We start from the raw sequence: 15,732 nt of genomic DNA on the forward strand, positions 1-15,732 counted from the left end.
ATATCTTCAGATCTTCTATTATATCTTTGAGATGATCTCTTGATTTATATAGGACAAGGTTTTCTTGTCATTCATAAAAATATCTGCTGATAGTCTAGGAAAATCTTTTTATTGTTATGATTTTCAAGGGAATGATCTTCTGATCTTCTAGGATAGGATCTTCTTCCAGAAAAAAAATGTCTAGCAGAAGAGCGTATGTTCTTCCAGAAGAAGATTTTTTGATCTTCCTAGAAATCTGATCTTCCAGGCGAAAATCTTCTGTTCATTCAGGAGAAAATCTATTGATATTCCATTAGAAGATCTACTTATCTTCTGTGAGCAGATCTACTGATGTTCTTAGATAAGATCTGCAGATCTTTCAGGAGATCTACTGATCTTCTTAGATAAGATCTGCAGATATTTCAGAAGATCTACTGATATTCTAGGGGAAAATTTACTGAACTTCAGAAGATCTTCTAGGAGGAGATATTCGAATATTCTATGAAAAGATTTTCTGATCTTCTAGGAGAAGAACTTCAGACTATGTAGAAGATAAACTTCCAGGAGAAGATCTACTGAACTTCTGGGAGAATATATTCTTATCTTCTTAGAGAGAACCTTCTGATCTTCTACGTACAGATCTTCTGAGAAAGATAGTCTGATATTCTCGGGTGAAGAGGTGAAGATCTTCTAGGGAAAGGTCTTCTGATCTACAAAGAGAAGATCTTCTAGGAGAAGATCTACCGTTGTTCTAGGATAAGATCTCCTGATCTTCTAGTAGAAGATCTCCTGATCTTCTAGTAGAAGATCTTCTGATCTTCTGGGAAAGATATTCTGATCTTCTGAGAAAAGATCTACTGATTTTCTGGGAAAGATCTTCTGATCTTCTATGAGAAGATCATCAGATGTTCTGAGAGATTATCACATCTTCTAAGAGAAGATCATCAGATCTACTAAGAGAAGATCATCTGATATTCTTGTAGAAAATCATCAGAACTTCTCGAAGAATATGAGAAGATCTTCTGATCTTCTATGAGAAGATCTTCAGATCTTCTAAGAGAGGATCATCAGATCCTCTAAGAGAAGATCAAGTGATCTTCTTGTAGAAGATCTTCAGAACTTCTCTAAGAGAAAATCATCAGATCATCTAAGAGAAGATCATCTGATCTTTTCTGCGAAGATCATCTGAGAGAATATCATTTGATCTTCTATGCGAAGAGCATAAAATCTTCTAGCGGTAGATCTTCCGATCTTCTAGGAGAAGCTTCTGGCTAAAGATCCTCTTCCCGATCTTTCTTCTATAAAAATTTATGAAAACCTGCTATGATAAGATCTTCTAATCTTCTAAAATAATGTTTTCTAGGTAAGATTCTCCGAACTCTTAGGAGAAGGTTCTCCGGACTGCAAGAAAAATATCTTCTGATCTACTAGAAACTCTTCTGAACTTGTTGGAGAAAATCGTCTGATCTGCCCATATGAGATACGTGTGGCGTATAATTACTGTCATAACATATACGCTCCTTAACCCTTAGCATACAACTCCATCTACAGAGAAATACATCCAAACATTATATTCTTCATGTTGCAGAATTATTCATTCAGAATTATTCTTCAACGTTTTACTTTTCATTTCTAAACCTTGCCTTGTTCTCTTGGATTTTCCATAAAATAATTTCTCTAAATAACCTAGCCTATCTTGAGAATTCGCATATCCCAATGATTTTGATTTTCTTCCTATTTTTTTTTTATCAGTTTATTGCTACATTTTATGCTGTGCCTTGTCTAAAAGAACGGGGGTTAGCTGCTGGTTTCTCTCTTTATTTCTACCTAGCTGGGCTGTCTGGCTGCCTAGCTGATCTGGCAAAACGGACTGACAACGAACGTTTACTTTCGAAATCAGTGAAATGGAAACTTTAGCGGAAACCAAAAGTGAATTGCGAATAAATTTTGTTACGTTGAATGTTATGCTTGATATTGGTGTGTCTATGTGTGTGTGTGTGTGTGTGCGGGAATTTACATATATGTATGTATAACATATGTAGATTCCTACATATGTATGCCATGTTCAACAAATTAATGCCATAAATCTTTAAATTGTATATTGAATTTAGACCGGTGCCGATATGCTTTGCATTTTGAATGCATAATGCGAAAGACAACAACAACAAATATATCAACGTATAAATTAACCATTTAAAACTCAAAAAATAAGAAAAAATAAAGCGACATGGTATTTCGGTATGACAATTTTTTTCGAGTACGAATACTAAAACCTGTTTGGAGATTACAGAATAATTATCCGAAAATGTGCCGAAACCGTACAAAAAAATCTCCCTAAATCGGCACAAACTTATGTCTATGAAGAAAAATTTAAATGTATATAGCAAAGACATAAACCACACAAACTGTACTCGAATTAAGAGAAGTTTATTAAAGAGAGCAAGAGAGTAAATAATAGTTTAAAATAAATCTGTCACAAAAAGCAGTAAAAATAAAAAAATCAAGTAAAAATTTATAAATAAAGACATTATAATTAAAAAAAATAATCTCTTAAAAAAAATTTTAAAGGCTAGGTGGACACACACACAAATGTCTCGGGGAGTATTTTCCAAATTAGAGAATTTTTAGGCAAATATAATTTCGAGTTTAGGGAATTTTAGAATTGCCTGAAAGTGTTTCGTTTAACATCAAAGGATTTTCATATAAACGGGTTCTCCGTAAATACGCTTTATGAAATTAAAAGTCCAAAGACTACTTTCTAAATATATGGAACTTATGGGAAAAGTACTCACAATGATCTTTCACTGCACGTCGGTCTCAACTTGTACCATTTTAAATTGTTTCGACATTTTTATGATTTTATATACCCTCCTATACCCTCCATTTTAGGAATGAAGATATATTGAATTTGTCTTTCCGTTACACCTCCAAATATTGATTGGTATAAAGTATATACAGGGTGAGATAAAAAAAACTGCAACAAAGTCAAACGCCATAATTTTTAAATTTTTTTAATTGTATTGAATGAAAGCAAAAAATGTCGGAAATAGCGTCAAAATTATTTTAGATTTAATTTAAATTTTAGAATAAGTTTAGATTTGTTCGAATTGGTCACCTTTGGCACGAATTATGGCCTTCAAAAGGCCAATGAAACCGTTACACCCTGACCGAATGTTGCTCTGCGGTATTTTGACCCATTCCTGGTGAAGCGCTTGCTTGAGGTGATCGACACTTTGGTATTTTTTAATGCCAAACTTCCTTTCCAAAATACTCCAGACACAATAGTCCAACTGATTGGTATCCGGAGATTTTGGTGGCAATTGTGCGCTGGAAATGAAGCGAGGAACCTCATTTGGTAACCATTCTTGTGTGGCGCGTGCTGAGTGCGATGGTGCTGAGTCTTGTTGGAATGTCCAAGGTCTGCGGCCAAAATGTTTGCATGCCCAAGACTTTAATACACACTCGAGAATATTTTCGCGATAATATTCGGCATTTATTCTGATGCCACGGTCGATTAATACGAGCGGAGAGTGACCATCGGCTGTTATGGCGGCCCACACTATCACCATGGCCGGCGCTGCTGGAGTTCTGGTGGCCAACCGAAGGTGCACATTTTCAGCTGACCTCTTTGGCAAGTTAACACGATAATTTTGTTGTTGTTGCTTACAAACTGCTGGACAACGAATGTTTTCTCATCGGAGAAAACCAAATTCAGCAGTTTGGCAGCTTGGCCGAAAGTGGTGGCCAAGCGAATCAACTCTTTAGCGCTTTTGAGTCTCTTTTCTTTCTGTTGAGGTGTCAGTTCTTGCACTTTTGGGAATTTACCCCGAGCTAATTTTTCAATATTTGCCGAATGCAATATTGCGATATATTCAGCTCACAAGCCATTTTTCGGCCACTGCGACGAGGGTTTCGATCAAGTCGCTTCTTTACTTTTCGAACCATTTCTGCTGATATTGCTATTCTCTTCCATCCACTACCTTGACATATGTCGGGATACGCTAGCAGTACCACGTAATCGGTAACGAGCGATGGTACGAGACACAAAAAATTTATTCTCATTTAAATGCTGGAATGCTCTAACGATAGCCACTTGTGGTTTTCCAGCCAAATATAAAGAAATCACACTATCACGCTTGAATGCGATCTGGAATAACGTTTTTTCTGGAAAATTCTGCTTTTGTACACTTGTAAAGAATATAATGAACTGTCACTGGAATAATTTTATCAGCTGTCGGACGGAAGTTAGTTGCAGTTTTTTTGTCTCACCCTGTATATAGTACGAATTTCTAAATCTCCGTGCTTAATTAAAGGCTACCCACTCACAGTAACCCGTCTACCAATATTTACAATTCTTGCCTACACTCTATATTATTCATTCTGGTACTTCCCCCACAAAAGCCTCAAAATTTTGAATGTCCATAAAGTTCATAAAAAGCGAAATTTACATCCGATTCCATTCTAGACTTGGTACATCTCAATATTTCCATCAACACAAGATCTGTTATAAAGATGGTAGAGATCGGACCAGTAACTCCTCTACCAATATTTACCGAAGTGGTGGACTCATAACATGTCATGAGTGACTATATCTGGAATAGATATTATTTTGATAAAACTTTGTTACCAATATTGGCACGCTATACTCAATAATTTCTAAACACGAATGTGTGGAACAGAAGTATTTGAATGAGATTATTGAGAATTATTTTGTCTTAAAATCGTAACATATATTATTTTCTATCGAGATGGACTTTTCACTAACAAAGTAGCGGACACTTGGTATAGTATATAAAAATATATTAAGGATGGAATTTTTCGGAAAAATAAAAATGTTTAATTCTTACCTGAGTTTTGTGTATCTGGAAATCTATAAAGAAAATAAAAGAACTGTTAGTAAAAACTTAAAAAAAGTTTAAAAAATAATGGTGTATTGATTTTATTTATTCTATAAGGGACCCACCCCTGGAATACCCTCTTCTTACTTTTATATTTTTCCCTTCAAAAACCTGAGCATGGATTTTTCTTTTAACAATATTTAATTCGATATTTTTGTTGCTGTCTGCAACTATTTATGCCATTGTCACACTGCCTGCCTGACCGACTGGCATTGCTTTGGCTTCATTTTGTGTAAAACGAAAAATAAGTGAAATTTTTGAACATTATTATTTTTTCGATTGGGATTTTCCCAAAAAACACAACTGCAAAAAACCGGTGTACCTTTGGAAATACACGAAAAACATTTCGTAAATCGAAAACAATTTTTTGGCGACTTTAAGCGACAGTTAAATTTAAAAGAAAATGAAAAAAAACACATTTTGCGAAAAAAACTGGAAATTTAATTTTAAAAATAAACAAATCACAAACAAGTCATTATCAATCAATTCAATCGACATGGTAACAGCAACAACAACAACTACAACAAGGACAACAGCAGAAATATGTGGCCAAGATCTGTGCTTTTTGTGGTATTTGCCAAATAAAATGTTTGTGCCAACATCAGTGGTGGTGTTTGAGTCGCGTATTTTGGCTTAAAGGTTGCTTGGGTTGTTTGCTTGGTTGGATATTTAACTCCATTTGTTATGGTGTTGTACCCTACATGCTTTAGGTGGATGTGGGATTTAGGATTCTTTTGTAAAATGTTTTTTATTTTTCTTTTCGGAAAATATAAAACTTATTTCTTTAGAAGTTATTTTGAGGGTATTACATCCAATTCTTGAAACAAGTCATGAATCTTTACAACATCCGTAAAGGACATTTTTCCATTAAAAAAAGTTATAATAGAGACAGAGAAGTTTGAATTTATCTCTAAATTCATGGTAACCGATATCCAAGATTCTGTCCATCTTTACGGAGTCCCGTTCCAATAACCACTGTTTAGGTCGCAGTTATTTGCAACTTATCGATCTTTTCTTCCAAGTTTTTACTAGAGGGAATGGGAACCATCACATAACTGTCTGACAAAATATTCTGACAATACCATCAGCCATATGGCTAGAGGGGGTATATATCATTTAATATTAGGTCTCTTTGAAACAAATCCGTTTCAGGACATTCGGAGTCGATCTAACGATGTCCATCCGACCGTCTGTCTGTCTGGCTGGTTGGACCAACCACCGGACCACCGGTAACTCTCGAAGAGGGTATCCGATTTGATCCAAACTTGGTACATCGTAATATTCTTATCAAACTTAGATCGAGTTCAGAGATGGGCAATATCGGCCCACTCCTTCTAATAACTCTCCCACAAAAGACCGAAATTTTCAACAAAAATATTTTACTGCACAGAACGAGAAAGGATCATCTGTTTTTGCTTCAACTTAGCAAATCCCAATATTTGCATCAGCGCTAGGTCATGTGCGAAAATGGACAATATCGGTCCACTCCATCAAGTACCTACACCACAAATTTTGTGAAAATGTTGAATAATTATAACTCCCATAAAATGAGCTGTACGTGCCCGATTGCCTTCAAATTACATACATCAGAATATTTTTATTGACCCAAGGTCTGGGGTGAAGATGGGATATATCGGTCAACTCCTTCTGGTACCTCCCCCACGAAGGGTAAAAATATTGAATATTCATGAAGTTCATTAAACACGAAATTAACATCCGATTCCACTCAGACTTGGCACATCTCAATATTTTCAACAACGCAAGATCTGTTATAAAGGCGATAAAGAGATCGGACCATTCCTTCTGATACCTCCCCCACAAAGGGTTATCATTTTGAATAACCAAAACGATCTTAAAATCCGAAATAATCATCAAGTTCTCTTCAAATTTCGAACATCCCATTATTTCTACTAACACAAGATCTGCTGTGAAGATGGGATACATCGGTGCACTCCTTTTGGTACCTCAACCACAAAGGTCCCATATTTTGAATATCCATGAAGCTCATAAAACGTGAAATTAACATCTGATTCCCATCAGACTTGGTTCCATCAACACAAGATCTGCTAATAAAGGTAGTAGATATCGGTTCATTTCTTTTGGTACCCCGCACCCACCAATTGGCTTCAAGATTTTTAAAAACAAAGATCTACACTGATTGGGGTTTGTTTTTATTCAAATGTTTATCGGAATAGAAACATACCCTGATCCATCTAGGATAACCCCTTTCTAATTTAATAAGAGAGAGAGAGAGAGAGTAGATCCAGAAACTTCAAAATTATAAAAGTAGGATCAAAGTTATTTGAAGACGTTCTCAAAGGCGAAATATTTGATTTAAATTATTCTTGCATTGACTTGGCTTGCCTCTTGACCAAAAGCAATGGTGCATATAAATTAAGGTTCGGTCATAGTTATTAAGGTTCAGTCATAGTGTTGTAAAAAGTGGCGCCCAACGAGGGGTTGCCTTCCGGCCGAAACAGGATAAAGAGTGGCTGCATTCATTCAATAATATGTTGTTCAGAGTGGCGCCCAACGAGGTAATTTGATCACTTTTTCTCTCTCACTTACATAAACAATATTTATTGACTGGATATTCATTCTAGATAGGATTCCTATTGAAATTTTTTATTTATGGTAACATTCTCGAGGGTCTTCTTAGCGATAGCAGACATTTTTATATTTCTAGACTTTTTTCCTAGCGGTAATGGTTTGCTTCTTGGCCGAAAGCGATGGTGCATATAAATTAAGGTTCTGTCATAGTTATTTAATAAGTGTTGTATAAAGTGGCGCCCAACGATGGGCTATCCTCCTCTTTTAGGTTGCCTTCCGGTTGAAACAAATGTTATATATGGTTAAAGGAATATCTGCAATCATTCAATATTATGTTGTTTAAAAGTGGCGCCCAATGAGATAACTCGCTCTTTCTCTCATTTACACACTCACAAAATCTAGGAATGGATTTTGATTCTCGAGAGTATCCCTTTTGAGTTTTTTTTTTTATAGAAACTCTCTTAAGTTTCTTCTTAGCCATATCAGACTTTTTATATATCCTCTATTTGTAGGTAACGATGGTGCCTATAGATTAAGGTTTACTCATAGTAGTACTATTAGTGTTGCAAAAAGTGGCGCCCAACGAGGGGGCCATTCTCCTCTTTTTGTTTGTCTTCCGGCCGAAACAGGTGTCTCATATGGATAAAAGAAGTGTCTGCAGTTATTCATTAATTTGTTATTCAAAGTGGCGCCCAACGAGGAAACTCGCTCTCTCTCTCTCACTTAAATAAAAACAAAATCTATGGATTGGATTTTAATTCTCGAGAGTATACAGAGTGATATAAAAAAACTGCAACCAACTTCAGACTGCTGTCATTTCAAAGCCTATTGCCCGACAGCAGTAAAAATTATTTCAGTGACAGCTCATTATATTGTTTACAAGCGCACAAAAGCATTTGGTGAGAATTTTCCAGAAAAAAAGTTATTCGTGATGGAATTCAAGCGTGATAGTGTGATTTCTTTATATTTGGCTGGAAAACCACAAGTGACTGTCGTTAGAGCACTCCAGCATTTAAATGTGAATAAATCTTTTGTGTGTTACTCGTAGCGTAGTCCGACGTCAAGGAAGTGGAAGGAAGAAAACAGCAATATCAGCAGAAAAGGAGAAGAAGCGACTTAAACGAATTACGCGTCGCAGTGGCCGAAAAATGACTCGTGGCCTGAACATACCGCAATATTCCATTCGGCAAATATTGAGAAATGAGCTCAGGGCAAAGCTCGAAAAGTGCAAGAACTTACACCGCCACAGAAAGAAAATAGACTCAAAAGAGCTAAAGAGTTGCTTCGCTTGGCCGAAAGTGGTGAACTGCCGAATTTGGTTTTCTCCGATGAGAACACATTCGTTGTCCAGCAGTTTGTAAACAAATAAAATTATGGTGTTTACTTGCCAAAGAGGTCAGCTGCAAAATGTGCACCTTCGGTTGGCCACCAGAACTCAAGCGCCGGCCATGGTGATGGTGTACGTGGCCATAACAGCCGATGGTCGCTTTCCGCTCGTATTAATTTACCGTGGCATCAGAATAAATGCCGAATATTATTGCGAAAATATTCTGGAGGGTGTATTAAAGCCTTGGGCACGCAAACATTTTAGTCGCAGACCTTGGACATTATAACAGGACTCAGCAGGCGCCACCCAATAATGGTTACAGAATGAGTTTCCTCGCTTTATTTCCAGCGCACAATGGCCACCAAAGTCTCCGGATACCTATCCGTTGGACTCTTGTGTCTGGAGTATTTTGCAAAGCAAGGTTGGTACTAAAAAATACCAAAGTGTCGATCACCTCAAGCAAGCGCTTCGCCGGGAATGGTACAAAATACCGCAGAGCAACATTCGGTCAGCGTGTGACGGTTTCATTGGCCGTTTGAAGGCCATAATTCGTACCAAAGGTTACCAATTCGAACAAATCTAAACTTATTCTAAAATTTGATGCTATTTCCGACATTGGAAAGGAGGGTATATTAACTTTGTCATTCCGTTTGTAACATAACATATATTCATAATCAGCATTAAATTCTATGTCGATTTAACGATGTCCGTCTGTCTGTCTGTTGAAATCACGAAACAGGCCATATTATTTGACGCAGAGCGTCAAAATTTAGCAGAGCAATTTGTATTGTGTCTAGGATGGTTGGTATTGAAAATGAGATATATCTGTCCACGTTTTGGTATAGTCCCCATATAACGGTACTTCCCGATATTCGGTATTTTTATGATTTTTGCCACACTTTTTCACGGATTTGTCTAAAAATTTGTATTTGTTGGTCATAATGGGTACTACTTCGTGTGGCGAAACATTGCATGTATAGGTCCACGCTTTGGTACAGCCCCCATATAACGGTATCTCCCGCTATTCGGTATTTTGATGATTTTTGCCACATTTTCCCACGAATATGTCTAAAAATTGGTATTTGTTGGTCATAATTGGTTCTAATGTTTCCATTACCCTAAGGTGGAGGTTATTAAAAGTTCGGCCCGGCCGAACTTAATGTTTTTTTTTTACTTGTTTTGTTTCATTCAATAAAATTAAAAAAAAAAATTAGAAATTATGGCGTTTGACTTTGTTGCAGCTTTTTTATCTCACCCTGTAACTATTGGATTTTTTATATTTCCTCTATTTCCCGGGGATTGCCAAGATCGTTTAATGCTCTATACAAATTATATTGAGGTTTGTCTGTCTATAGGAGACCTCTTGAAGATATTTCCTCCTTCGAAGACCCCTTGTCGATATGGAAGCCATCCCGAATATCAGCTGTAGGTTACCACACATTCGTTGTCACTAACTACACACGTGTATTTTTTTTCTTCTTTTCAAAAAAAAAAAAAAAAAAAAAAAAAAAAAACTGAAATAAAAATAAAACCCAAAGTAAATGGCTAAAAGATGTTGCAACAGAAACAAAAACAACAACAAAAACAACAACGACACTAGGGTACAGCATTTGGTAGTTGATATTTGTCTAATGTTTGTTATTTGATAGTAGGAATGGTAGTTGGTTGGTGGCAAGCGAATGTTGCTGTGGTGGTGGCAGTTTGAAGTTGCTTGACTGGGGGCTGGTTGGATGGTGGTTTGGCTCTGGTGGTGTTTGAAATTTTGTTTGGAGGCGGTCGGCATTTGACTTGGTGTCTGGTATCTGCATGCACGGTTAAGCTGATGCTGTTGCTGCCAATTTGTGTTGGTGTTAAGCTTGTTGTTGCTGTCGTTGGCTGGCTGGCTGACTGTCGCACAGCTGAGTGCAATGAGAATTGCATTTCACTTTCATTATGATGCAGTTTTCCAAGCGCACTTGCACTGTGGCCTAGCCAACGTTAATGGCATTTATGGGAAATTTTGCTTCGGTGAAAGAGAGGGTGAGGCAGGGAGGCTAGCGAACCATTGTCATCATAATAAACATAGAAGAATGCTGCTGCTGATTCGGCTGTTGTTATTGATGCTGTCGTTGTTGTTTCACACAATTCGATATTGTGGTATTACACATGGGGCCCCCAGGTTGGCGGCATATTTCTACCATTTATGGCTGCAATGGTCAATGATGTTGCAATGGTCGAACCACAACAACAGCAGACATACATATCATCATCATAATAATTGATTGCGTTGCAATGCTGCTATCGTCGTTGTTGGTTTTCATACAATGTTGCACTTGCAATTGTATGATTGCCAATAATGTCTGGAATTCATATTTGCAATATCGTTAATTGATTACGATCACCAAATGTGTGGACAGCCAGGCAGCCGAACAACCAACCAACCATCCAACCTGGCGCTCATATTCCAAACACTTGCTAAGTTTCTTTGTTGCAACTGTTGTTGTAGAAGAGAAGATTGATGATTGCTGTTAGATGATACAAAAAGGCGGCACAGATATATTTCGCCGGGCGGTGAGTGCTGAGTCTATGTGTCATTCGATATTGCCGCCAACAATGTTGCTAAGTATGACCATACATTTATTTTAATTTGTATAAGTGTGTCCGGCAAAATATGATTGCAATGCAAATTGTTCGGCGGTTTATCAATCAAGCTTGATACTCTTCGAGGGGAGAGGAGGGGTCCTAGATGTGGTTTTATTTAGAAAATTGTCTCCGATAGTTACTGGGATCGAATTGCCTATTAGGTTCAGTGATCAGCACCTCCTTGGGCGCCATTTTTCCAGGAAGTATTCCAATTTAATGGCAGAAAGAAAGTTCCAACCCCGATGGGCAAAGGGATCTACTCCTCGAGGAGAGTGATCCTAAATGTTGTTTATTTAGAAATTTGTCTCTGATGTTCGGTGATCAGCATCTCGTTGGGCGCCATTTTTGCTAGGAAGTATTCCAATTTTATGGCAGAAAGAAAGTTCCAACCTAGATGGGGAAGAGTCCTATATATAGTTTATTTAGAAAATTGTTTCCGATAGTTTCTGGGATGGAATTGCGATTAAGTGAGGCAATTAGGTGATCCGCACCTCGTTGGCCGCCATTTTTGCCAGGAAATATTCAAATTTTATGGCAGAAAGAAAGTTCCAAGCCCGATTGACAAAGGGATCAACTCCTTGTTGGGCGCCTCTGGTAAAACGATTCTGGCCGAAAATGACAGAAATATTACTCCTAACTGCGTTGAGCCCCACGGACTATACCATACAACCGGGAACTATCGTTATTCATTGGCGGAACAGTTATACTAAATTATCAATCAAGTTAAATACTCTTCGAGGGGAGGTGCCGGGATATGCTTTATTGGGAAAATTAACCCTCGATGGCTTCTGGAACCTAACCTAATAGGAAGGCGATCAGCAACTTGTTGGGCGCCATCTAGGAAGAAAATGCCCAAATGGCAGAAAGGAAGTACCAACCTCGATGTGTAAGGTAATCTACACTTCGAGGGGAGGGGTGGAGATGTGCTTCATTTGGAAAGCTAACCTCTGATGGCTTCTGGAACATAACCTAATAGGTATGCGATTAGCAACTCGTTGGGCGCCATTTTGGAAGGGAATATCCAAATTTAATGGTAGAAAGGAAGTACTACTCTCGATTGGTAAGTCGAAACTCAATTCCACTTCCAAAAAAAAACATGGCCTCTGGCTTTTCATTCTAATAATCTCAAATTGAGGGCGCCACATCAGTTGACGACAGACTCATGGGATGACACTAAAAACAATGATATTGAACGCCCCATGTTGGGCGCCACTAGTTACAACATCTTAATGGCGTTAGCTCTTTAATGGAAATTACTCAGTGCTTTGGCAGATCCACTAAAAAAGTATTGACCACTTCGTCGCTGAAGTTTTTGGGACAAAAAAGGCCTGAAAGGTGATTTCACTTACGTTGGGTGCCAATGGGAACAACATAGACTTTGGCCTTTTCATTCTTATTACACTCTCACAGAGAGGGTTAGTATTTAGGGCATATAAACACAAGGGATTCGCACTGAAGGCAGCCTAATCGGGCACCACATCAATTGATGACAGACTCATTGGGCGTCACTAAAAACAATGATATTGAACTAGTAGATTACTGTAACACCACGTTGGGCGCCACTGGTTACAACATTTTAATGGCGTTAGCTCTTTAATGGAGGACACTCAGTGCTTTTCTAGATCCACTTAAAAAAGTAGCGATCATTTCATCGCTAAAGTATATGGGGCAAAAAAGTCTGAAGGACCTTTTCATCCACGTTGGGCGCCAATGGGCATAACATGGACTCTGGCTATCCATTCTAATACTATCACAAAGTGGGCGCCACATCAGTTGATGACCGACTCATGGGATGCCACTAAAAACAATGATATTGGACGCCCCATGTTGGGTGCCACTGGTTACAACATCTTAATAGCGTTAGCTCTTTATTGGAAATTACTCAGTGCTTTGGCAGATCCGTCTAAAAAACTTGTGACCACTTCGTCGCTAAAGTTTTTGGAGAAAAAAGTTGTGAAAAATGATCTCACTCACGTTGGGCGCCAATGGGAACAACATAGACTTTGGCCTTTTCATTCTTCTTACACTCTCACAGAGAGGGTTAGTATTTAGGGCATATAAACACAAGGAATTCGCACTGAGGCCAGCCTAATCGAGCGCCACATCAGTTAATGACAGACTCACTGGGCGCCACTAAAAACAATGATATTGAACTAGTAGATTACTGTAACATCACGTTGGGCGCCACTGGTTACAATATCTTAATTGAGTTAGCTCTTTAATGGAAGTCACTCAGTGCTTTAGTAGATCCACTTAAAAAAATAGTGACCACTTCATCGCTAAAGTTTTTGGGACAAACAAAAAGTCTGAAAGATGATTTCATCCACGTTGGGCGCCAATGGAAATAGCATGGACTCTGACTTTTCATTCTATATTCTTTCTCACAGAGAAGGCGCCACATCAGTTGACGACAGACTCATGGGATGTCACTAAAAACAATGATAATGAACGCCCCATGTTGGGCGCCACTGGTTACAACATCTTAATGGCGTTAGCTCTTTAATGGAAATAACTCAGTGTTTTGATAAATCCGGCTAAAAAAAATTGTGACCACTTCGTCGCTAAAGTTTTTGGGATAAAAAAAGGCTGAAAGATGAATACACTCACGTTGGGCGCCAATGGGAACAACATAGGCTTTGGCCTTTTCATTTTTCAGACTACTCGGGCGCCACACTCAGTGCTTTGGTAGACCCATTAAAATAGTAGTGACCACATCGTCACTGAAATTTTTGGGACAAACAAGTCTGAAAGACAATTTCATTCACGTTGGACGCCAACGGGATGACTTTTCATGGACTTTGACCTTTAATTCTTACATTCTTAGAGAAAGGGCTAGCAGACTTATCGGGCGCCACATCAGTTGATGACAGACTCATTGGGCGCCACTAAAAACAAAGATATTGCACTAGTTGCTTACTTTAACACCACGTTGGGCGCCACTGGTTACAACATTTTTATGACATTAGTTCTTTAATGGAAGTCTATCAGCGCATTGCCAGATCCACTTAAAAAAAAGTGACCACTTCGTCCCTAAAGTTTTTTGGAACAAAAAAGGCAAGAAACACTATTTCGTTCACGTTGGGCGCCAATGGGAAAACATAGACTTTGGCCTTTTCATTCTTCTTACACTTTCACAGAGAGGGTTAGTTCTAAGCATATATAAGTACAAGGGTTTCGAACTGAGGCAGACTAATCGGGTGCCACATCAGTTGATGACACACTTATTTGGCGCCAGACTCATTCTTCTTGGCCTTTGAGAGGTCTAGCTTCATAACCTTTTGAGTGAATGTTCCAGGGAATAATTCCCTTGTGAAATGTTTCCTTGTTAACTACCTTCCAACGCAATTTAATTGTCCCTCGATTACCCTATTTTCCCAAACCTGGTTGTGGCGCCTCCTACTGATCCACGTGGCCATTCCCGTTAAAGGGTACAGGAAAAGCACTTCGAAAAAATATATAAAAATGACATGAATTTAAATTAATATTTACATGTCGTTCTACTCTCCACCTCCCATCCCCCCACCACAAGATGTTGAACAAAAAACATTTTGAGGAAATTGTTTAAATATTTATGACCATATAAAAGTCACCATAGTTTTTGTTGTTGTTAATGCTTTTTTTTTTTTGGGGGGGGGGGGGGGGCATTGGAATGTAATACGCCAGAAACAAGTCCAAGTGACTTGCATACTTTTGCCTCGAATATGGCTGGTCGTTGGCTGGCTACTTAAATGCGTAGCGTGATGCGGGTTCGCACTTTTCGTACCAAGCCACCGGCGAACGAACCAATCAACCACACCTTACCACTTATGTGAGTAGGTTTGTCGGCCGGCATGAAGGCCGTCAGGCCGGTCGCTCGGTTGGTTGGTTGGCCAAAAACGTCCAACCAATATCAATCAGTGATGATAGCAACAAACTACCACAAAAAGGCGGTGGTGGTGATGGCGGCGGCGCTGTTGGCGACAACGGCCAACCGTCCGTCCGACGGGCAGCAGGCAGCGGCTGAATATCATGTAAGACATAAAGAGCTCTGTAAATATGACGAAGAAACAGCAGCAGCAAAAAAAAAATTGGTTTAACCAAGTTCATTGACACCAGAAAAAGCAGCACCGGGTCTTGGGGGCTTTTTCGAGATGACACACTCACACACAGGCACAGAGCAAAGAAAAAAAAATGGAAATCGTGTCAAACTCGTTACTCTTATCAGCAGAGGAGTTGTTGTTCTTTGTTGGTCTGTCTTTTTTTATCACTCACTTGGCCGCTTGGTTACTCAGCGGGCCCGGTCTACATTTACTTGCAGGGCTTCATTTTTTTCGTCGTTTTTGGTTTTTTTTTTGGGAGGGCAGCATAATAGAAAGT

General features: G+C 38.6%; 1 long non-coding RNA gene across 1 annotated transcript in view; it reads right to left on the reverse strand.

The window, feature by feature from the left end:
- Nucleotides 1-15,732, reverse strand: part of LOC109612540 (uncharacterized) — a 70,122-nt gene that overhangs the window by 28,033 nt on the left and 26,357 nt on the right. The window contains exon 2 of the long non-coding RNA XR_009341957.1: nt 4,827-4,849. This is a non-coding gene — a long non-coding RNA (uncharacterized LOC109612540). The remainder of the gene's footprint in view (nt 1-4,826; nt 4,850-15,732) is intronic.

Source organism: Musca domestica, unplaced genomic scaffold, assembly GCF_030504385.1.
Source record: "Musca domestica strain aabys unplaced genomic scaffold, Musca_domestica.polishedcontigs.V.1.1 181, whole genome shotgun sequence".
In the NCBI taxonomy this organism is placed as follows: Eukaryota; Metazoa; Arthropoda; class Insecta; order Diptera; family Muscidae; genus Musca; species Musca domestica.